Consider the following 24,937-nt stretch of genomic DNA (forward strand, 5'->3'; position numbering starts at 1 on the left):
TTTACATGTGATATCCAATTACCAGATCTTAGAGCCTGATTAATTTTCCCAATTTTCTTTTCCACACAGTGCAACACAATGGCAGAAAGAGAGAAAATTAAGCTGCTATAAAACTGCTCAATTTATACTGTTAGAACTTTTGGTTATTGATGCTCTCTCTTGTTCCACAAAACCTACCCAACAGATAAATCACATACTTGTATATATGGATAAGACATTATCATGCAGCCATACAACACCCTAGAATGCATGCATGACTTTTAGAACTGACTCTACAGGTAATGGTACAAGTGAGTGGTCGTAATAAAACATGAGAAATGGTAAGGAAATCAGTGTGTAGGGACACACACACACACACACACACACACACGCATACATAACACATGAAAATAAATAGCTAGATAATTTGTTCCCAAATCTTTAAGATATTTTGAGGTCTCTGACTTGGAATAGAAGGTAAAAATACAAAATTCCCTTTAAGGAATCCTAGGGAGTACCGCAAAGACAAGAGGGTCATTCTCCAAAATGACTAAAATTTAGAAGTAATGAAATATCTATGTGAAGATCAATTATGAGAGACATGATATAATATGATTCCAAAAATAAATAAATCTAATAGATTTCACATAAAAGCCTTAAATGGGAAGTCAAAATAATTGATTTTTCTCATGGATAATGTAATTATTATCAAAGCAGAAATTTATTTAATGACATCTAAATGTTCTCCTGGGAAGGACATCAATTTTTTGCTATTGTAATGGTAATTAATAAAGCTGTCAATTGAGCACTTGCTATTTACCAACCACTGTGCTTTGACTTTGCATAAATGAACTCCTTATTTTTTAGGATAATTCCTCATTTGAAGATGAACACTTCATAACTCACTGAGGTTAAGTTCCTTGCCAAAATTACATAGACTATAAGTGAAATTCAAACTCAGGTCTGTCTCATGTTAAAATTTATTCTCTTTACCAGTGTAACCACTGTACCTATTACCTCTCCTCCACCAGGTGCCATAGACTCTGAAATTTCACATCAGGGATTCATATGTTTTGATTGGTAATAGCTGCTTTACTAGTTTTCAAAAAATGCACCTTAAAGGAGCCCCACACTGCATTATTTGCATATTATAGTGATTACTTCATAACAGTATATGTGGGGAACTCAAGGGAACCAGAAAGAAAAATACAGCATTTGAAGGAAAGAGCTAGATTAAAAATAATGGTGAAAGAAAAAAAAAGATAAACTTTTCAGAACCTGGTATAGACTGGAACTTGATATTTTTGAATGTATTCTGCCCCTATAAAAAGGAATAAAATAACTTAAGGGGTGGGTACAAAATTGGCTTTAGAATGTAAGTCAAAAAGTTAAAAGAAGCCAAAGTTTAATAAATCCTTACATGTATGTAAAAACTAAAATTGCACAATGACAAATGTGCTATTTGAACTGATGTGAGAAATGGCTACAGAGAGGGAAAAAGAAGGGGAAATGGAAGGAAATGGAAATACATCAATATTTAATGAGTGTCTACTGTGTGCTAAGAACCTCGATTCTCCAGTGCACTCTCTAAAGGAAGCAGAGAGGAGTTAGACATGCTTTCCATGTAGCACATGCTGAATGAGTGAATGATAAAGCTTCTTCACTGATAAAGCTCGATGACATACTACATCAGACTTCCCATTATGGTTGTATAAATATATTATAAATAGTATCATTTCATCATCACACAGTTATGGAGTTTTAGCTATATGGTAGGCACTGGGACAGGGGCACAGTATGTTATCATTTGTGATTAGCCATTCCATAATATATAGACAATTGCAATGTGATAAGTGTAATAATAGAGGCATGCACCAAATTACTTGGGGGCATAGAGGATGAAATGATCAATATTTTTTATTGCTTGGGATTTAGAAGCTTGACTCAAGGGCGCTACTTAGGGCAATTTGTAAAAAAATAAAATGTTAATGACCTTTCCATGAGAAAAGAGAAGAAGGACACTTTTAAGAGGAGCATGGTGCAAAACCCGGACAGTTTTCAAAGATGTGCCCATCTAGGTTTCAATATGTAGCTTATAGGGACATGGCTGGCACAAAATCTGAACAAAAATTTAGGGATGCTCATTTGTCTTGCTAGTGGTGGTTACTTAGAACCTGGGGACGGATTATATGATTTCAGAAATTCCTTTCAGCTCTGATATTAAGTTAACCACCATAAAGACAAGGTGCTCACACATTAGTATAAAATGAAGTATTGGTAAGGCAGTGAACAAAATTTTGGTATAACATTAGAAAATATATAAATAATTGTTATAACTACTGGGGCAAACCAAAGAGACTTATTCAGAAGTCTTATTTTAAAACTAAAGCAGGAATTTGGACCCTTTGAATTTAATCCTGCCTATATATCCTTTGGTTTGAATAACTATTATATCAAGGTCATTTCCAATTTAATGATTTGAAAAAGCCAGAATGTAATCATAGTTTATAAAAGAAAAATACCAGATAGAGTTTATAGTCTGTTGAGCTATGGGAATGGGTTCTTTCTGTTATTATCTCAGGCTAGAGGGAGGTACTCAAACTCACTGGATACACAAAATCATTTTCTTTAACTCTTCTCCAGTTTTTATCACTCGACCAACTCCAATTGCATAATTTACATCAGAGAATATGTGTTTTGCTACTCTTAATTCAAATACACCTCACTGTAGTTCTGATTAAAATGTGAATATTTTTTCAATTCCTGTGTTTTTTAGAATAATAAACACTGATCTGCTATATAAATAGGACAAGCTTTTCTATAATTAATGTAAAATTTTCCTATTATTTAACTCTGTATGATTCTTATTATTTAATTTATTCAAAATAATGTAAAACCTTATCAATATTTATAACTTCCATAGTTCTATAAATCCTTAAAATTATATGGCTGTGTATTTAGAATGACCAAAACTTCCCTATTATTTCATTAACTTTAAATCATATTCATTAACACAAAATATAGACTCATGACTGTAGAATTATGTCTGTCACAGTGAAACTGTCTTATAAAGGTAGCTGGTGAAATGAATAATGACGTAATGAAAAGTTTCGGGAAAGTAAATTAAAACCTCCTCAAGATCCCTAAGCAATATCCTCTATTAATATGAACGATGTCAAAAGCCTTAAAGATGACCTATAAAAATTGAATCTAGACTTTGGTTGTGACTCTTTCATTAATAGAGTATTTTGCTAGAAGTGAGAATGTATAGTGAAGATTTGACAAGACCACAGATGTGACAGGAAGACACAGGCAATATGGAACATGTTCAGGCAAAGCCAGTGTAGTTGGGTTCCTTCCACCTACTTTCATGTCATTCCCTGGGCTGTGATGCTGTCCCAGTGTTCCAAAGACTGAGCAATATCACTGAGAGAGGCTGTCATGGGTCCTCAAGCTCATTTCTTATAAAGGGTTGGACCTCTTATTTCCTGGGCAGCACGTAGGCTTAGGGATCAGCCATTCCAGGAAAGAGCAGAATAAACCTAACCTCCATGCCAAGCATTGGCAACAGTGTCCTCCAAGGGCTAAATAAGTCAGAGATCACTCATCATAGGAGACCTAGGTTCTGCTCCTGGCTCTGCTTGCTGTCAGTAAGTCATTCAATCTCTCTGGATCTCTACTTTATGATTTGTTCAAATGTAATTTGAGATCAGATTATTTTATGGGTCCTTCTCGACTTAGATCATTTTATGGGCAATTGAATCGTAAACTTTTACTAAGAAAGAGCCTATTTCTTTCTTGTCTATGCTTTACTTCCTAATTTCTACTAGATTTTTTTCTTTCAAAATTCTTCAGGTCGTGCTTAGGCTAAACTAGTATAACTTAAAGGCACACATTTGGAATATGACATGGTCCTTCTGCAGAGATGAGACACTGGTTCAGGAGCTGATTCATCCAATGTAGGTTTGACCCTCTCAGTGTGGATTGTCATTTCATTCATCCAGATGTGCCTCTCCCTATGAAAAAGCATTCCACCCATCTCCATATCCCTCTCTTTTTCCTGCTGTCTATATTTTCTCCATGTCTCCTTCTTCTCTATCTGCTTTCTGTAAAAGGGCTGAGGTAGTGCTGGTAAGATACGAGACTTTGCCCAGCAGGTTGAAATGCCTATGGTGAGATCATCCCTGGATGGGGACGGAGTCTGCTTTCTTGCCTTTTTCCCAGAGGGAGAAGTTAAAAGTAACTGTTCCTTACAACCTTATGGTTACCAAGCTTCTATTACCTTTGTCAGAAGAGGCAATGATTGTAGAGAAAGGGAGACTGCATAAAGCAGCTTCTGTTTGAAATCAGAAAGTAACAAGTTTCAAATCTAGGCTTTGTTACTTACCTAAAATAAAATAGATTTACTGTTGCATTCTAAGCCTAGGTATCTCCTCCTGGCAACTTGAGAATGATGACACCTACAAGTTCTTTAATAGACAAGATGTAGGGTGTCTAGTACACAGCTACCATTAAAATGAGAATGAAATTCTCCTATATGCAATTTCCATATGTCAAGCAAGATAAAGAAGGCTTTCTAGTGTGTCTGAAACAGTAGAGTTGGTGATCTATGAATGTTCCCAGGGTAGAAACTTGCCCTGCATTTTCATTCAGTCTCTAGTCCCTTCCCAAGGCAATTGTTCAATAAATGTACAGTGAATCAATGACTTGTTGAACACTATTGTTCAATATATTTTTCAATATCTTATTTTATAAAAGGAACATTTATGTTGGAAGAAACTAGAATTGATCTCTGATTCGCGTTGTCTCCAGAGGCCCAGTTTTTAAGGAACACACAATAATAACTCGGCTCTGGCATTAGAAAAGGAAATTGAAAGTTAAACACAAACATTGTCCAAAGAGTGCTTGCCAAGATGAGTTGTTTGCTATAAGACATGAACAGACCAAATGAATCTCTAAGAAAGCAAAAAAAGCAACTAAACCAGACTTGGCATTCCGACTTTCCTTTTATAGTTTTATCTGCAAATCTATATTTAAATGGAGGTTATAAGGGTCTGTGAGTTCTAGGTTTCTGAACATCTGAACATCTTTTTTTTCTTTTTTTTCCTTTTTTTTTTTTTTTTTTTTTTAGGGCCATACCTGCGACATATGAAAGTTACCGAGCTAGGGGTTGAATCGGAGCTACAGCTGGCAGCATACACCATGGCCCCAGCAAACTGGGATCCGATCTGAGCCACATCTGCAACCTACACTATAGCTCACTGCAGTGCCAGATCTTCAACCCACTGAGTGAGGTCAGAGATAGAACCCGCATCCTCATGGATACCAGTCAGATTAGTTTCCACTGTGGACAATGGGAACTCCTCTAACATCTTTTTTTGTTGTTAAGTCTGACATCTTCTTTTTGGAGGAGGAGGGTAGAGATAGTTTTCTGAAAAGCGCCTTTAGGACATCCTCATTGTTTATGCCATAGAATGTTTAAAACAATTCAAGAAGATCAGGACCAAAGTTAGAAGCCGAATTATGTGGGAAACAGTATAACCATTGTTCCTTAAAGCCATCAAATGTTTTGTATCCACTAATAAAGCACCATGACAGAAATGAAAGGGGATAAAACAACTTCCCCAAAATAATTGTTTCAGGTTTTTAGTCATTCTTCAAATACCTTTGAATTGAAGAAAAGTTGAATGTATATAATACTAAGATTTCTTAAGAGTCAATCATCTTTCCAAACAAGTAAAACAAGACTGTCACATATTATCCCCTAGTCTATGTTGTATAATTTTATAGACAGCAAAGTCTCACCTGCCCAAAGATAGTTGATCCATATTCCTTTCTTTTTAAAATTTCTTCATTTTATTCATTTAGAGATTCATGCATTTATTCAAAGAACTCATTCAATAAGAATTTATTGAGTTCTTTTTAAGCTAAATTCTCTTAAAGGCACAAAGTTTATGGTGGTAAGAGTATAACCATTGTTCCTGAATACCTTGAGTTTGCATATTTATGAGAAAATAATCAGGAGTTCCCTCAAGGCTCAACGGTTAACAATCCCTACAGAATCCATGAGAATGCAGATTTGATCCCTGGCCTCGCTCAGAGGGTTAAGGATCCGACGCGACGCATTGAAGTGAGCTGTGGTGTGGGTCACAGATGTGGCTCAGATCCCGCATTGCTGTGGCTGTGGCATAGGCTGGCAGCTACAGCTCCAATTCGACCCCTAGCCTGGGAACTTCCATGTGTCGCAGATGCAGCCCTAAAAAAGCAATAATAATAATAATAATAAGTATACAGATAAACACAATTTCATTGCACAATCATAGCTCCATTTATTGGGTACTTAATGCACCAGGCACTGTTCTGAGCATTTGCATGGATTAACTTAATCTTCACAACTATCCTTTTAGGTAAATAATATTGTGTCTTATCTTATAAATAAGGAAACTGGAGCATAGCAAAAATAAACTTCTTCAGTGTCATACATACTCACAAGTGTGCATTCAGGATTCAGAGTCAGCAAGTGTGGGTATAAATTTTGTACTCAAGATCACTACATTTTCTGAGAAATGACAGGGAAGAAGACTTGAGGAAGCCATAATAGAATATCAAAGGGAACTGCCATTTAGCATGAAGTATACATTTGGAAGTGACATTTCAGCTGACACCTAAGAAGCAAATGAGTAGGCAGAGTGGGAAGAGGATGGCTCTAACAGGGACAGGCCAAGGAAAGGCTTTGAAATCGAGCTAAGCTTTCAGCACAGATGAAGCCTGGTGAGTGAGGTTAGATTAGAGAGGTCAGCTGTGACCAGAAAGATAAAAAGAGGGCGGGGGGCCAAGGTAGAGATGAACAGAGAGAGAGAGAGAGAGAGAGAGACATAAAGCGGGAGAGAGAGACAGAGACAGAGACAGACAGAGAGAGCCCGGAAGGGAAAGAAAAACACACAAAATCTCCAAAGCACAAAGAGAAGTTGTTATTTATGGAGAGACATGATCATATATATACATGTGTGTGTGTGTATATATATATATATATACACATATATATATATATATACTTTTTTTTTTTTTTTGCTTTTTAGGGCCATACCCACATCATACGGAGGTTCTCAGGCTTGGGGTCTAATCAGAGCTGTAGCCGCCGGCCTATGCAAAAGCCACAGCAACACTGGATCCAAGCTGCATCTGTGACCTACACCACAGCTCACGGCAACGCCAGATCCTTAACCTAGTGAGCCAGGCCAGGGATTAAACCTGTAACCTCATGGTTCCTAGTTGGATTTATTAACCACTGAGCCACGATGGGAACTCCTGATCCAATAGATATTTTAAGATAATTCTGGCTTGGATGTAGAGTTGAGATTGTAAGGGCAAGATGATAAGAAGAAAGACTAGTTATGAGGCCATGAGAGTAATCCAGGAGACAAGCAGTATAGGTAACATCGTGTCAATCAATTCAGGATGCACCTGAGGAGACCGGAGAGGAGGAACCCAGCACAACAATAGGGTATTGTTTTTTGGGTTTGGATTTCTGATCTATGGTATCACTGCCTGATGTTCTCACCATTAGGATTACTCTGCTCAATTATGGTGATTTCTTTCAATAGCCTCCATTAAAATGTACCAACAGTAACCAGAATCACTTTGTTTTTTTTTTTTCATTAGTTTATTAAATGACTGTAACATAGAACAAGAATTTAATAAATATGCTTTTAGGCAGTTGTAAGTGGAACATAGGTGACTAGAGCTCAAGGAACAATGTGAGAGTACTGGATGGTGGAGATGAAGGTGAGGAGTTTGCAGTGTGTACCCAATGAAATGTCATGATCTAGGCTAGTCTACTTAGTGTGTCTGGAGCTGGTCCTTCCACACAGGGTCGGCAGAAATGCAAACTGGTTTACAAGCATATTTTTGGTACTTTACCAGACACTACGTGTTTGGTAAACTAAGCAGGAATGGACCGTGCATTCAGAGAGATTCAACTCTGTTATTTTTCACTCAATTGTTTTAGCCACATTATATGTACTTCTATGGTTTGATATATTTTATTTAAGTGCGGTTAAGATGGTGAAACAATGTTTTTTGTTCATGCTGTTATCAGAATGCCATTATTAATATTTTTTAATCAGAGATGTTGTTGCATTATTGTTAGTAGCACAAGTTCTGGAGTCGTGCTGCCTTGGTTTAAATTCCAGCCCTTTGGTTGCTTGGTTTATCTCTCTGTGCCTAAATTTTCTATCTTTCAGTTGGGATGAAAATAGTATTATTTGTTTGTTGTGAGAATTAAGGGAGCAAATAGATGTAAAGTATACCTAGTGCCTGGCATATGGTAAGCTTTAAGTGTATATTAATTATTGCTATATGAATACATACAAGACACAAAAATTGTCTTATATGTATATATGGGTGTATTTTAAAGAAATATACTTAATATATTCTAAGAGAAAATGAAATATATGGTTTATATACTTGCAAAAATTTGTAGCTGTAGTAGAATCAACTTTTTAAAAGTTTGAGCACAATGAAAACTTTAAACTTGATTGACCTAATAAAAAGATAAGAGCGTATTTCTTTCACTCTTGGGTTTTGAAAGATTAAAGCAAATAAAAATTCTGCTATCTCTACCATGTATATCTCTAAGGAAGTCAAGAACAAAGAAAATGTAAGCCACCAAAGCAATCCAGAGTGAAGTCCTTGTCATTCTGTTGGGAGCCACCAAACAAAGCAATTTTAAACGAGGCAACTTAAAATAGAAAAGCATCAAAACTCCCTCTTTTAATATTACTTTTCTATATGAAAAAACAGGCAATGTGCATTTCATGCTAAAATAGGATTCCTGATACCCTAAGAGCAAGATTCCCTTTATGGCATGGTTTGGGGCAACGTGTTATAAGTGGAATCTCTACAGAGTGATTCAATGAAGTAATCCTGTCATTATATTTTTTACCTTGAAGAAAAGGTTACTCTAACTTGAAAAAGTTCTAGTGAATGGTAGGGTCAAAATTACTCAGTGAATGTATGCCTACTTTTATATATACCTTCTGGTGCTCTAGTAAATAGTATAGCATATTTAATATATTATAATTATGAATTATATAACCTAATTCCAAGTTTTATTGTAGCTGTTCTATGATATTAAAATTGACTTATACATCTACTTTGTTGTATTAGAATTAAGATTGAATAAATACTACATGTTTCTATCCTAATGGAAAAGTAATATTGAATAAATTTATATTCCCAGGAAATATCATTTATATTATCTAATTTGTTATGAATATCGTATCATTAATTAAACAAGTCAATTTTTGTGGAAAAACACCTTATCAAAAAATATTGGATATTGTACTTTTTACAAATATTAATAAAAAATTCAAGTCCACAGTTTAACATTAATTACTAAAACAGACCTATTGTATTTGAATAACCATGGCCAAAACAATAAACAAAAGAAAGGGAAAGCTTTTATTCAGACCTTCACTTTTATTTACCAACCCTGAAATGTTGATGATAAAATACTTAACTCATCCAGTTCTGGTCAAGTGCACTCATTACAGGTTTCAAGTTGTATTAAGCACCATTGCATTCAATTTCACATTTGTTCTACTCAGTCCCATGACCACATCTATCTGTAGCTGGTGTTTTGGAGGGAGTGTTATATAATGCAAAGGGCCGAAATCTTGAAAAAAAATATTGTGTCACTTTCTAAGCCTCAGTGCTGTATTTTTTAAAGAGGGAGCACTACCTACCTCACATGATTTATTCTATGATGTATAAATTAAAGTATGTCTTTAAAGCATTATCTCTAGGCACATAGTAGACAGACTACTTCACTTCTTCCTTCTATTCTATGATTAGATAGAAAATAAATTAATATGAAGGGGATGCAGATGCCACATGATTGTTCAAAACATTCAGATGGAATTCCCATTGTGGCTCAGTGGTAATTTACCCAACTCGTATCCATGAGGATGCCAGTTCAATCCCTGCCCTTGTTCAGTGGGTTAAGGATCCAGTGTCAATATGAGCTGCAGTACAGGTCTCGGACACAGCTTGGATCTGGCATTGCTGTGGCTGTGGTGTAGGCCAACAGCTGTAGCTCCATTTGACCCCTAGCCTGGGAACTTCCATATACAGCAGGTGCAGCCCTAAAAACAAACAAAATTGGTGTTCTCAGGATATGAGATAGCCTGTCTCACGAGTATATAGTAGACCTGTTCTCTAAGCTAAATTCTAAGTTTTCCAACATGTTGATGGAATCCCAAGTCAGAGGCTTTAGACTACTTGGGTGCTCCTCAGGTAGTGCTGTGTAATTTGCCTTAAAGGATCGTGCAAGAAATTCATTGCTCAGAACTTTTCACCATGATAAGCTCTGCAACATCATTTTCTCTGTGTTAATGCCCTAGGCATGGTCTTTCAGGAATGTTACAGCAGTGACAAATAGATCATTTTGGCATTTATTTATTTATTTATTTTTCAGTTTTATTTTGTGTCTTTTATTTTTAATTTAATTTTTATTTTATACTGGAGTATAGTTGATTAACAGTGTTGTGTTAATTTCAGGTGTACAGCAAAGTGATTCAGTTATGCATATACATATATCCATTCTTTTTTCAATTCTTTTCCCATAAAGGTTATTACAGAATATTGAGTCCAATGCCCTATGTTACATCAACAAACAGGTCCTGGTTGATTATCTATTTTATATAGAATAATGTGCATATGTTAATCCCTAACTCCTAATTTATCCCTCCCCATATGTCCCCTTTGGTAACTGTAGGTTTGTTTTTGAAATCTGTTTCTGTTCTTCAAATAAGTTTATTTTGTGCCATTTTTTTGAGATTCCATATGTAAGTGATACCATGTGATATTTGTCTTTGTCTGGATTACTTCACTCAGTATGATAATATCTAGATCCATCCATGTTGCTGCAAATGGCAGTATTTCATTCTTTTCATGGCTAATATTCCATTGGATATGCTACCACATTATCTGTTCCTCTGTTGGTGGACATTTAGGTTTCTTCTATGTCTTAGTTCTAGTAAACCATGCTGCAGTGAACATTGGGATGCATGTACCTTTTCAAATCATGGTTTTCTCAGGATGTATGCCCAGGAGTGGGGTTGCTAGGTCATAGTGTAGTTTTATACTTAGTTTTTTGGGTGTTTTTTTTATCTTTTTTTTTTTTTTTTTAGGGCTGCCTCTGCAGCATATGGAGGTTCACAGTCTAGAGGTCTAATCTGAGTTACAGCTGCCGGCCTACACCAAAGCCACAGCAACACAGGATCCAAGCCACATCTGCGACCTACACCACACAGCTCAAGGCAACGCCGGATCCTTAACCCACTGATCGAGGGAGGCCAAGGATCAAACCCACAACCTCATCGCTCCTAGCTGGATTTGTTTCCACTGCGCCACCATGGGAACTCCAGTTTTATGCTTAGTTTTTTAAAGACCCTCCATACTGTTCTCTGCAGTCATTGTACCAGTTTACTTTGTCACTAAGTGCAGGAGGACATTTCAGTATAAACTTAAATAAACGTTCTCAATTGAGAATCTGGTAGCACAGAGCCCACCGAGGATTCTATACTAAGTATTAATAATAGTGGATAAAAAATTCTGTGAGAGAATACCTTCCTTTTGGGAGAAGATGTTATATACATATTGTAATATTTCCTCTGAAAAAAGTTTTCTGCCTTTTCCCTCATTTAGAGATAAAGTATGAGACTCGCTACAAAATATTGTGGAAGAGGAGAGAAAAATTGTCTACCCTTTAATTTAAAACAGAGATTTTCAAGCTTTTCCTCCTAAATGCTTATAAGTGTAGAAATGTCAATTCCTAACTGGATGGTATTTATGTCTAGAAATATTCACAGTGTAGGTATGTATTTTTCCTTCTAAAACAGCAATGAAGTCCAGGAAGACTTTTGCTCTATTTGCCCTTGTTTCAAATACCCTTAGCACACTACCATAAAATGAAGCATATTCTTACCTCGGTTGGAATAAACTTAATATATTGCTTATTGTTGTTGATTATTATATTTGTCTAAAGTTAATAATTTTTTTCTTTTTTTTTTTTGCTTTTTAGGGCTGCACCAGCAGTATATGGAGATTCCTGGGCTAGGGGTCAAATAGGAGCTGTAGCTGCTGTCCTATGCCACAGCCACAGCAATGCAGGATCCAAGCCACATCTGCAGCTTATACCACAGCTCACAGCAACACCGGATACTTAATCCACTGAGCAAGGCCAGGGATCAAACCTGAGTGCTTATGGATACTAGTCAGGTTCATTAACCACTGAGCCATAACAGGAACTCCATCTAAAGTAAGTAGAACAATTATTCTTTTATAAATTACCTTTGCATGGAGTTCCCATCGTGGCGCAGTGGTTAATGAATCCAACGAAGAACCATGAGGTTGTGGGTTCGATCCCTGACCTCACTCAGTGGGTTAAGGATCTGGCGTTGCCGTGAGCTGTGGTGTAGGTTGCAGATGCGGCTCGAATCTGGCGTGGATGTGGCTGTGGCTGTGGCTGTGGCTGTGGTATAGGCTGACGGCTACAGCTCCAATTGGACCTCTGGCCTGGGAACCTCCATATGCCATGGGTGCAGCTATTAAAAAAAAAAAAAAAACCCAGCTCACTATAAATTACCTTTGCATATCTCTAACCTTGAAGTTAAAGTCACTTTGTTTGAATAGGGATTAAATCAGCCCTGGGTGTATTTTTAAAATATTAATACATCTAAAATTAGTGTTATAGCATTTTCATTGACCTCCTTAACATTTTTTTCTTTCTTCACCACTATATCCTACTCTTACTAATATTTTCTCTCATTTTATAGATAATGATAAAATAACTGCTGTCATTTAATCACTCACTAAGTGCTGGGGACTGTGGTTAAGTGCACTGTACTTTAATCCCCATATCAACCCAACGTTGCACTTAGTGTCATTATCTACTTAGAATTGCATACACATTTGAAATTCAGCTATAATATATACTCATCTCATTATAGAAAGAGACTGGAAATAAAGCAAGCAGTATTATGCAGTGAAAAGGGAACTGATTTGGAATCCAGAAGATCTGAAATAATGTGTTATTTCTGCCACTAACTACTTATGTGATCTCAGGGGAAAAACATGTAACTTTTGTATACCCAAAGTAAAAAAAAAAATACTGTGTATGTTTTACAACCTTTTTCTGGTTGGTGCACAGGATTTTATTTGGTCCATTGACTGCCGTAGGTGTGATTTTGTTGAACATTCTAAGCATGTGGGCAGATTTTTAAATTTTTATGCATGGCTTGAGCTGTCTTCTGTCTATTAAATATTTGTAAATACACAGTCATCAGGTCCCTATTTCTTGTTCTCTAGACAGTATCAATTATCTCAAATTATGTGCCTCAGTCAAAATGTGGTGGGTTTATTTCTTCAGATTTTTCATTCTGAGTGTTTCTCCCAGTTCAGCTGAGCCACATCCGCCAATTCTTATGAATCTGATTTTTCATACTTATCCTTCCTGGGAACAATATTTATCCTATGACTAATATCTTTCTGCTACTCCCAAATCATTTTGGTGTAAAGAAGCTCCTCAGGTTAACAGGGGTGAGTCACATGATCTAGGACCACATCTGGACCTGGCTGCCTATCTTATTCCTTACCACTTGATCCAGAATGTGATCTGTATCAAAGATCCGATTATTGATCCCATTATTGTTACTGTTAATTTGTATTTTAGGAATGATAGTTACTTTCTTCCCTTCAGTGTTCCATTAGGAACCCAGCAAATCCTGAAGGAATTTCTCTTTAGACAGTTGTACTCTTCAACTCCCACCAAAAGAAACACCCACAAACACATACATTTGTATTGGGTTTTATCAACACATTTCCCCCATCTTCTTTCTCCACTACCTTATCTGCCCCAAACTTTGCTTTCTTCCTTTTTTTTTTTTTTTTTTGTCTTTTTTTCTCTTGTAGGGCCGCACTCGCAGCATATGGAGGTTCCAAGGCTAGGGGTCTAATAGGAGCTGCAGCTGCCGGCCTACACCACAGCCATAGCAATGCCAGATCTGAGCCACATCTGCGACCTACACCACAATTCATGGCAACGCTGGATCCTTAACCCACGGAACAAGGCCAAGGATCGAACGCAAAACCTCATGGTTCCTAGTCGGATTCATTAACCACTGAACCACGACGGAAACTCCCTCCCTTCCTTCCCTCCTTCCTTCCTCCCTTCCTCCCTCCCTCCCTCCCTCCCTCCCTCCTTCCCTCCCTCCCTCCCTCCCTGTCTCTCTTTCTTTCTTTCTTCTTCCTTCCATTCGTTTGTTTGTTCGTTCTTTTCATTTAGCAGAATAGTCTCTGTAATGATTTATAGCTGCTTGTTTCAGTTGCATTCCTACCATTTACTTTGCCATTATAGTTTATTTTTCATCTTTCTTAAACATTTGATCTTAATTAAAATTATCTTCTTCCAGCAACATTAGGAAATTCTGATGTGTGGGTTAGAAATACGACACATATTCCTATTTCATTCAGGATGTCACATATTGAGTGATCATACACCAAAGGGCTTCTGATGTTTCAGGATCATCTCCCCATATTGTTAGACTATTAAAATGTAAACTGAGTAACTAGATAATAGATCTCATTTGATAATTTTCACATTCCGTATGTATTTTAAAGTATTCAATAAACACTTTAAACATTAAAAAACATTTTAAGTGAATTAATGATACAGAACTTAAAACTTGCAATTAACTGGAAACAGCATTTTATTTTATGGATCATCCAGTTTAGGATTTTTATGTTGAGAGACATATAATATATGACAATGGCAGCTGTCTACAAAGTGTGACACTGTCTCATTTAATGACATCATGTTGATTAAATGAGATAGGCATATGAAAACACCTATTACAGCATTCGTCACAGGAGCCATCAATAAAAGTTCAGGGTTGTTTACTGTAGAATTATTAATACCAAAATTTTATCAGGGCAAGCAATTGTGAATAAAGGTTTAGAATATGCTGAGGCTTTGGATTAGTTGATGTGTTTTCAGAAAAGCAGGATAGTTCTGTAATATGTCCAGAAAATCATAAAATGCTGTACAGCCATTCTTGGCATTTCATTGTTTCCGGTCCCATCATTGTGAACTTTATTATCTTTCTCGTCAAAAGTGGTTTACATTTTATTTCAAAGTTTATTTATCCCTCATGTAAATGTGTCTTCTGATGTCTTTCTGGAATCTAATGGGACATGTTATTCAGTGTACAGAATTTATTTGGCTGGAAAGCATCTTTTCTACAAAGGTAGTTCTTATGTTTGAGAATAGACAAAATAAAAAAGCACATAATGAGGGAACTGGTAAAAATACTATATATATGTATTATACATATAAATACTATATGTTTTATATAAGAATATAAGTATACAGATATGTAAGTATATATTATGTAGTGCATATAAATATATATATATAAATACTATATAGTATATATAAATATACATGTATTTATACAAACATGTATTTCATATATATCTTTAGTATCTACATATACTAAATTGATACCTTTAGTTCCTGATAGAAGCTTTTAGAAACATTGTGTCAGCAATGTAATTCATGTGAATTCAGCCCTTAAAACATGACCTTATATGATCCCTCTTGCAGTGGGATAAGAAGATGCTCATTGGTTTCTGTTCTAACCTGCTACACATAGCTTGATGAAATTATATTTCTCAGTTAGGAGCACAATTTGCAACCTATCTCTGTTCTACCCTGATCTTCTTTGATACCTCCTTTGATCTGAATGGATTAGAGATTTTCAGAAAGGGGTGGGAGATGGGAGATGGGGCACAGATGTCCACGGTGCTGTTTCATTGAGATCTGTGCCTGAATATAACAGTAAATGCCTGAGGCTTTGAGTGAGTGAGCAGTAGGAGAGGAATGGAAAACAGTCCTGCTCTACATAAATAGTATTATTATTCTTTTTTTACAGTGTATAGTTTATATTGTCTAGAAGTAGAAGTCACCTAAATACCTACACAATGCATAACAACTTATCAAATGACTATTATTTTCCTGATTTTATGAATCTTCTCCATGAAAAATTATGGGACATAAAGTAAAAATACTTGCTCAAATTTAGTAAGGAAGTCAATAGTAAAAGAAACAAATCCATCATCTCCTATTATTTATAACTCAGTGTTATGGCTAGAAAAATATTTATGTTGGTAAGGTATATATAACAAAAAAATTTCAATTATAAATGTTTTAGTTTTCATAGTACAACTGCCTTTCCCAGTAAAATAATGTGAGATTGAGTGATTTTGTTTTTTGTTGTATTTCATAATCTGGAGCCTATTTTGTGCCTGGGAAGTCCCAGAAAGACATAATTTTCATTTTTATTTTGTGCATTTAACAAAGTCTATGATTACAGCAATGTATGGGGAGTTAATTTTTAAATGGCAATGAAGAGTGATAGTGAGCATTTCATAGACAATGAGCATCACTCTACAAACACAAATATTGCTCTAAATTTTCTCTTTCACCTTCCTTTAATTTATAGGAATTGAAAACTGCCACTGGAAAGCTGCATCATGAGCTGCTTAAGCTTCTAAAGTATCCAATGGATTTTTAATCATATGAGGTAAATACTGAATTTATTTTAATTGTATTTTTAAGAAGAAATTAAACACCTCTTTTGTCATTAGACTTACTTTCATTATACCAAGAAGGAAATTAATTTCCTTTTATTTGGTAATATATTTAATTAAGTAGTTCTTCTGGTTTGTTAGCTCCAAAGCAACTGGGGAAAATTATTGGCATATTGACAATCCGTCGCTGGGCTTCACATTTTTCTCTATAAAACTATCATATATATTTTATAGACAGTCTGTACACAGTTTTTATTTGCTCAAAGTCATTTTATCCATTTAAGTACCACGTTAACATGTTCTGGAAATTCCTGCTGTGGCACACCAGAAACTAATCCCACTAGAATCCATGACGATGTTGGTTCGACCCCTAACCTCACTCAGTAGGTCGGGGATCCAATGTTGTGGTGAGCTGTGGTGCAGGTCGCAGACGCTGCTCCCATATTGCATTGCTGTGTTTGTGGTGCAGACTGGCAGCTGTAGCTCTCATTTGCCCTCTAGCCTGGGAACTTCCATATGCCAATGTGGCCCTAAAAAGCAAAAAAATAAATAAATTATAAATAAAAAAAATAATAGAGTTCCCTTTGTGGCGCAGCAAAAACGAATCCAACTAGGAACCATGAGGTTGCGGGTGTGATCCCTGGTCTTGCTCAGTGGGTTAAGGATCTGGTGTTACCCTAAGCTGTGGTGTAGGCCACAGACGTGGCTGGGATCTGGCATTGCTGTGGCTGTGGTATTGGCCGGCGGCTACAGCTCCGATTAGACCCCTAGCCTGGGAACCTCCATATGCCGCAGAAGCGGCCCTAGAAATGGCAAATAAATAAATAAATAAGTAGAAATAATAATAAAATAAAATTAAAAAATAGCATGTCAGTGTGTTCAAATATTACACAAATTTTAATGGCTAAAGATGTTTTCTTTATTACTACTTATGACTTAGGTAGTCATAGCGGAGGTATATTATTATCCATTTGAAGTGGAAGCTGACTTATATCTGGCCTTTTTGTTTTTCATTAGTTATGGAGGGCAAAACATTTTCTCACTCTGTATTAAAAAATGAAACAAAATAAATCAAAAAATTACAGCTGCAAGAATAGAACCTACCTCATACCCTTCAATGGTTTGTATATGTATGCTGTGGATGATTTTCTTTTCCTTAGAGGGTACTGTTAGTTTTTCTATTTTCTCTTTCTCTTCTAGAGGTCCTCTATCAAACATCACAACAAGGTTTTTATTTTTTATTATTTTTATTTTTTTTTTCAATCGTAGAATAGATTTAAACATTTGCAATCACTGCTCTCTTTTCACCACCTAAAATTGCAGAAGAAATTAGGATTCAAGAGATGCTTAGGTAGACACGACGTGGCTAGGAACTGTTATAAAAACCTCACTTGGAGTTCCTGTTGTGGCTCATCAGGTTAAGAACCTGACATAATGACTGTGAGGATGCGGGTTCAATCCCTGGCCTCTCTCCGTGGGTTAAGGACATGGCGTTGCTGCAAACTGTGGTGTAGGTTGCGGATGTGGTTTGGATCTGGTGTTGCTATGGCTGTGGCATAGGCCAGCAGCTGTAGCTATGATTCAGACCCTAGCCTGGGGAGTTCCATTTGCCACAGGTGTGGACCTAAAAAAAAGGAAAAAAAAAAAAAAAAAAAAGAAACAAAGAAAACCTCATTTAATGCAACTAAAGGGAGACATTTGGGGCTCCTCAGTTGTGTCCTCATGAAGACCAAGAAATAGGGCAAAGAACATTTTCTTCTGAAAAATGGGTTGCCTTGAAAGTGAATATGCCTGCTTCCAGCATTGTTTCTCATGTCTGTCAGAAAAACCATAATAGCAAAGAAGAAATGACTTGTATGTATATGTTCCACCCAGGTACAAACAGTGGATACACACGCAAAAAAAAAAACCAGTCTAGGATGGTGTTTTGGGGTCCAAAGAAATCTCACGTTTTCTATGCATAGAAATATAGATTTAAATGAGAAAAGAAATACATTTCAAGGAGTACAAGGAGAGAAATTAGTATGAGAAAAAGAATGTATATATATGTATGGGTCACTATACTGTACAGTAGAAATTGACACAACACTGTAAATAAACTATATTTTATTAAAAAATAAAACTAGTCCAGAAGACAAAAAAAAAGGAAATTATATATACAAAAAATATACTAAATTGGTCCAATTTTAAAAATAAAGGCATCATTGATAAAACTTAAATCAGGAACCGCATGATGAGGCATAAGGTTCACGTTTTACAAGGGTCTCCATTATGTTAACGTGGATGAGATAATAGGGAAAGAATGGGCAGCCATGTGAAGAGAATTAGGGGAAATTGCTCATTTGCACAGCACAAAGCTGTCTATCATTCGCAGAGCTCTTCCAATCAAAAAGAACATTTAATGGCACTTAAAACATGATAAATTTAATGTGATTTGAAGACATTGTGAAATATAATTGCTTCTTTGATATTTCATAGTATAGTCTTTCATAGTTCCTTTAGCCAGTTTAAATAATCCTAGTAAATTAACCTCTTTTTCCTGCTTGAATTTATGTGAAATTCTTCTATCTATCCCTGCTTGTGAACCCAAAGAACACTTGTTGTCCTCAGATATGCTTTGATATTAGATAAGATGTGTTCCGTAAGAAAGAAAGAAAGAAAGAAAGAAAGAGAGAAAGAGAGAAAAGAAAGATACAGTATTAATTTATTACATGACTCGGGGTTATTTTGAAAATTCATATTTCATTTAATTTTCATGGGTTTTTTTTTTTTTTTTTGAGTCAAAACCACATGGAAATTTGTCCGTGCTGAGAACTATCATTTTAACAAAGATTTAAGGCATGTAACATAAACAGAATGAAAGAGCAGAGCCCCTGTCTTCTAGATTGTTCTAACAATTAAGCTCATTTTCACTTGCATTTTCAGCCCCTTTCTCCCAAACACTGACTCTTTTTCCCTTACCCATCTAGTTGAGGTCACTTCATCTAAAGTGACAGAGGGAGATTTTAACATTGTTCCTCTCACTCCCACAGATACTGAACTACATGCCTATTTTTTAGAGCTAATATTTATTTCCTCAAAGCCTTAGGTGAGGTTTTAAAATTTATTTTCTCCATTCTAAATTTCAAGATATATAGTTTTTTTCTTAAATCAGTATTAGTTAAGAGTGAGATAAATTGTGGATATAGCAGATGCATTTTGTGTTATGTAAAGAAACATATTCAAGTTGAGAAGGTAAATATCTCCAGTGTGTTGGCTAGCATGCAGTTGGAATGTGGATGACATTAACTGGCATATTGAATGGAGAAGGGGCTATACAATATATTAGCCCTCGGAATGGAAGGTCACTCCCAAACCTGAAAGCTGCATCAACAAGTTGAAAAAGGACCGTGATAAACTCAGGGATAACTGTCCAGAACAAATATGATAGATAATAAGGGAATTTGAAGGCTTGAAAGAATTAGATATGCCTTGTTTTGGGAAGATAAGACTTGCAAGTGTTAGAGATGATAATTCTCTAAATATTTCAATTCCTGTCAGATGGAAGGGAGGTTAGATTGTGCAGCTGTCATCCTGAGGCAGGTCCTGGGACATCTGCGTGTAAAGTGACTAAGTATGGAAAATATTTTTTAAATATATTATGTAGGTTTAGTTTAAGCAAATAAAAAACAAAGAAAAATGTAAAAATTAGAATTCTTTCCCAAATAGAATGGGCTGCTGTGTAAAGGGCTGAGAGTCCTAACTCTATAGAGATGTCACCTGGTGTGGCTGGCTAGCCAGCCACTTCCCGCCAGAGAGTCATGATTCAGTCAGCCTAGGAAGAGATGACAATTTGCATCTTCTTCATTATTCTATCATTCTTTAATGGTCTTTTATGTGGAAAAATATCTTTTACATATGTCATTAGACCATGTATTTAATGCTAAGTAATACAATATTGTGTTATTTTCAGGTGTACAGCATAGCGATTCAGTATTTTTGCAGATTATATTCCATTAAAGTTTATTTCAATATAATGGGTATAATTCCCTGACCTCCTTCTTCCCTCCCTTCCTCTCCCTTGTGATAACCACAAGTTGGTTTTCTATGTCAGTGATTCTGTCTCTGTTTTGTGTATACATTCATTTGTGTTATTGTATAGATTCCACTTATAAGTGATATATTATTTATTTTTCTCTGATTTATTTCACTAAGATTAATATTCTCTAGGCCCATCCATGTTGCTACAAATGGCATTATTCATTCTTTTTATAGCTGAGTAATATTCCACTATATGTATAGTCTATTCGTTTTTTTTTTTTTAATTTACTTTTTGTTGTTGTTGTTGTTGTCTTTTTTTTTTGCCATTTCTTCGGCCACTCCCGCGGCATATGGAGGTTCCCAGGCTAGGGGTCTAATTGGAGCTGTAGCTGCCAGCCTACGCCAGAGCCACAGCAACGCGGGATCCGAGCCACATCTGTGACCTACACCACAGCTCAGGGCAACGCCGGATTGTTAACCCACTGAGCAAGGGCAGGAATCGAACCCTCAACCTCATGGTTCCTAGTCGGATTCGTTAACCACTGCGCCACGATGGGAACTCCGTATAGTCTATTCTTAATGCAATCATCTGTTGATGGGCACTTGAGTTTCTCCTGTGTCTTTGCTATTATAAGTAGTGCTGTTGTGAACATTGGGATACATGTATCTTTTTGAATTAATTTTTTCATTTTTTTCCAGGTATAAACTCAAGAATAGAATTGCTGGGTCATATGGTAGTTCTATTTTAAGTTTTTTAAAGAGCCTCCATACTGTTTTTCATAGTGGCTGCACCAATTTATATTCCTATTAATAGTGTAGGCGGGTTCCCTTTATTCCACACCCTCTCCAGCATTTGTAATTTGTATGAGCTCTTTGTATATTTTGGATATTAACCCCTTGTTGGTCACATCATTTGCAAATATTTTCTCCTATGCTATAAGTTGTCTTTTCATTTTGTTGATTGCTTCCTTTGTTGTGCAAAGCTGTTAAGTTTAATTTTGTCCCATTTGTTTATTTTTGCTATTATTACTTTTGCTTTGGAAGATTGAACCAAGAAAATATTGCTATGATTTATGTCAAAGAGTATTTCACCTATATTCTCTTCTAGGAGTTTTATGGTGTTGTGTCTTACATTTAAATCTTTAAACCATTTTAACTTTATTTTTATATGGTGTGAGGGAATGTTCTAATTTCATTGTTTTACATGTGGCTGTGAAACTTTCCCAGCACCATTTGTGAAAGAGACTGTCTTCTTTTTTCTTTCTTTTTTTTTTTTTGCTTTTTAGGGCTGCACCTGCAGCATATTTAGGTTCCCAGGCTAGGGGTCGAATCAGAGCTACAGATGCAAGCCTATGCAACAGCCACACCAGATCCAAGCCACATCTGCAACCTACACCACAGCTCATGGCAACACCGGATCCTTAACCCACTGAGCGAGGCCAGGGATTGAACCTGCAGCCTCATGGTTCCTAGTCAGATTCATTTCTACTGTGCTGCTATGGGAACTCTGAGACTGTCTTCTTTACTCCACATTATTGTCTCCTTTTTTGTAGATTAATTGGTGATAGGTGTGGAGGTTTATTTCTATGCCATTGATCTAAATATCTGTTTTGCTTTTTTTTTTTTTTTTTTTTTTTGCCAATACCATGCTGTTTTGGTTACTATAGCTTTGTAGTATATAGCCTGATGTCTGAGAAGGTAATACTTCCAGCTTTGTTCATTTGTTCATTTTTATCAGGATTATTTTGGCAATTCTGTCTTTTTTTGTTCCCTATAAACTTTAGAATTATTTGCTCTAGGTGCAGTAGGCTAAAGATTTGGTTTTGTGTTGTCATCACTGCTTTGGCACAAGTTCAGCCCCTGTTCTGGGAACTTCCACATGCCACAGACACAGCCAAAAATATAAATAAATAATTTTTTGTTCTAGTTCTGTTAGATATCCTGGGTATTTTGATAGCAATTGCATTAAATCTGTAGATTGTTTTAGGTAGTATAGCCATATTAATAATATTGATTCTTCCAACACAATAGCATGGATGCCTTTCCATTCTTTGAATCATCTTTAGTTTCCTTCATTAGTGTCTTATAATTTTCAGTATATAGGTTTTTCACCTCCTTTGTTAGTTTAATCCTAGGTATTTTTGGGGGGGTATGTGATTTTAAATGGATTTTTTGTTTTTTACTTTATCATTCTGATATTTAAGTATTACTATGTAAAAATACAGAATATTTCTGTATATTAATCTTGTATACTGAAACTTTGCTTAATTCATTTATTCTAATAATTTTGGGGTGGACTTTGAAGTTCTTTATATAGAGTATTAAACCATCTGCAAATTGTAGTAGTTTTACTTCTTCCCGTCCACTTGGATACCTTTTATTTCTTTTTCTTGTCTGACTCCTGTGTCTAGGACTTACAATACTATGATATATAGAAGTGGTGAGAGTAGGCATCCTTGCCTTGTTCTTGAATTTATTGGAAAGACTTTTAGCTTTTTCTTATTATTATGTTGGCAGTGGGTTTGTTTCAAATGGCCTTTATTATGTTGAGATTATGTTCCCTCTATGCCCACTTTGATGGGAGTTTTTATGATGAATGAATGTTGGATTTTGAGATGATCTGTTGAGATGTTCATGTAATTTTTCTGCATCTGTTGAGATGATCATGTAATTTTTACCTGGCCTTTTGTTGATGTGGTATATCACATTGATTTTCTTGTGTTGAGCCATCCTTGTGACCCTGAAATAGATCCAAATTGATCATGGTGTATGATCCTTTTTGTGTATTGTTAGATTAAGTTTGCTAATATTTTCTAAAGATGATTTTTATATAAATACATTTTATTTATAAAACATGCAGAATTCCTTTAGGGATTTTTGGTTAGGCTTGTCACTCAATTGTAGCAGTGCTGCTTGGAGGGTGTAGTCTTGATCTGGGAGTACTTTAATGTATATTTTTCCTATGAGGAGGAGGGTTAAAGGGTTGACTCTATCACCTTGAAAAAAGTGAAGTGAGCAGACTGTCTTAGATGTAGTCATAGCTGAATTTAAGGGAGAAAATCAGTAGTATGTGGATTGGAATACCCAAGCCCTCATTTTCTTTGTGAGCATATTGGCCTTTAATCTTCCTGGGATGGTTCTATTTTAATTCCATCCATAACTAGGATGTGACTTGAAGTCAACTATTTAGTGTTTTAGTTTGTCTATATAATAAGCCTAAGCAAATGACCTCCAAGATTCTTTATAGCTCCAAAAATCTATGAATTCCATCTATCTGACATACATTTCCAATAGTGAAGCAGAATGTTTTATGGTTATAGTCTCAGGCCCAGTGCAGCATTCCTGGCTTCCCACTTACTTTATCTGCATTTTGATAATTTAGGCCAGGTCTCTGGGGCTTCATTTACTAGTCTGTGAGAAGATGATGAAGTTATTGGTCATGATGTGAGATTGTCATTGAAGTTCATGTACCAATGATGGTAAAAAAGAATCACTTAACATCAAGCATTGCAAACTACATGCTTTGCCATTTTACTGACTTTGAGTTAAAGCCCATCAATTATTTAGTTACTTAAGAGTACATTTTACAGCATAAAGTTCAATATTTTATGGGTACTTTACTTATTGTTTTTTAATGAGTTAAGATTATGACTAGGATACGATGTTGGCCTTTCAGAGTTTGCATTGTGGCTCGGTGGGTTAAGAACCCTATCAGTATCCATGAGGATGCAGGTTCAATTCCTGGCCTCACTCAGTGAGCTAAGGATCTGGCGTTGACCCCTAGCCTGGGAATTTCCCATATGCTGCAGGTATGGCGCTAAAATGAAAAAAAAAAAAAAAAAAAAAGATGTTGGCCTTTCAATAAGAAAGGCCACATGTTAGATAAAACTGGAGTTTTCTTCCTGAGGAAAATCTAGATTTTTGGCTCTATAAATTCCTTTTTGTCCTTTTCTGAATAGGTACAATTATAGCCTGTTCAGGTAAATGTTCTGGTTTTTGTGTTTGAGAAGATGCCAACATTATTCATGTTTTAATACCCATATGGATACATATGTCCTTAATTAGTAACACTAAATGATTAGGGTATCTTATTCATCATATAGTATATACATGACAATTACTGCCAGCCAGTATTAATCTGCAAAATAGGGGCAAGAAACAATATTGAGGGAGGATAGCCTAAATGATGTGAATTTTTCTCATTCATCAGTATAGTTTGAATTTTATCAATGCGTTAAATAATACTATTAAAAATCTTGGTATTTATTCCGTAGAAGGACTTTCG

General features: G+C 35.8%; 1 protein-coding gene across 12 annotated transcripts in view; it reads left to right on the plus strand.

Annotated features, from left to right (window-relative positions):
• Nucleotides 1-24,937, plus strand: part of LINGO2 (leucine rich repeat and Ig domain containing 2) — a 1,289,481-nt gene that overhangs the window by 531,742 nt on the left and 732,802 nt on the right. For 10 of the 12 annotated variants that reach the window (XM_084979863.1, XM_021064187.2, XM_021064192.2 and 7 more), the window contains one exon: nucleotides 16,545-16,625. The exons of the other annotated variants lie outside the window; for them this stretch is intronic. The gene's annotated coding sequence lies outside the window, so the exon portion shown is untranslated. The remainder of the gene's footprint in view (nucleotides 1-16,544; nucleotides 16,626-24,937) is intronic. 12 annotated transcript variants of the gene reach the window in all.

The sequence above is a fragment of the Sus scrofa genome, chromosome 10, assembly GCF_054392235.1.
Source record: "Sus scrofa isolate SSC_HxYL_T2T_F1_AM1 chromosome 10, Sscrofa_HxYL_maternal_Yorkshire_Landrace_v2.0, whole genome shotgun sequence".
Classification (NCBI taxonomy): domain Eukaryota; kingdom Metazoa; phylum Chordata; class Mammalia; order Artiodactyla; family Suidae; genus Sus; species Sus scrofa.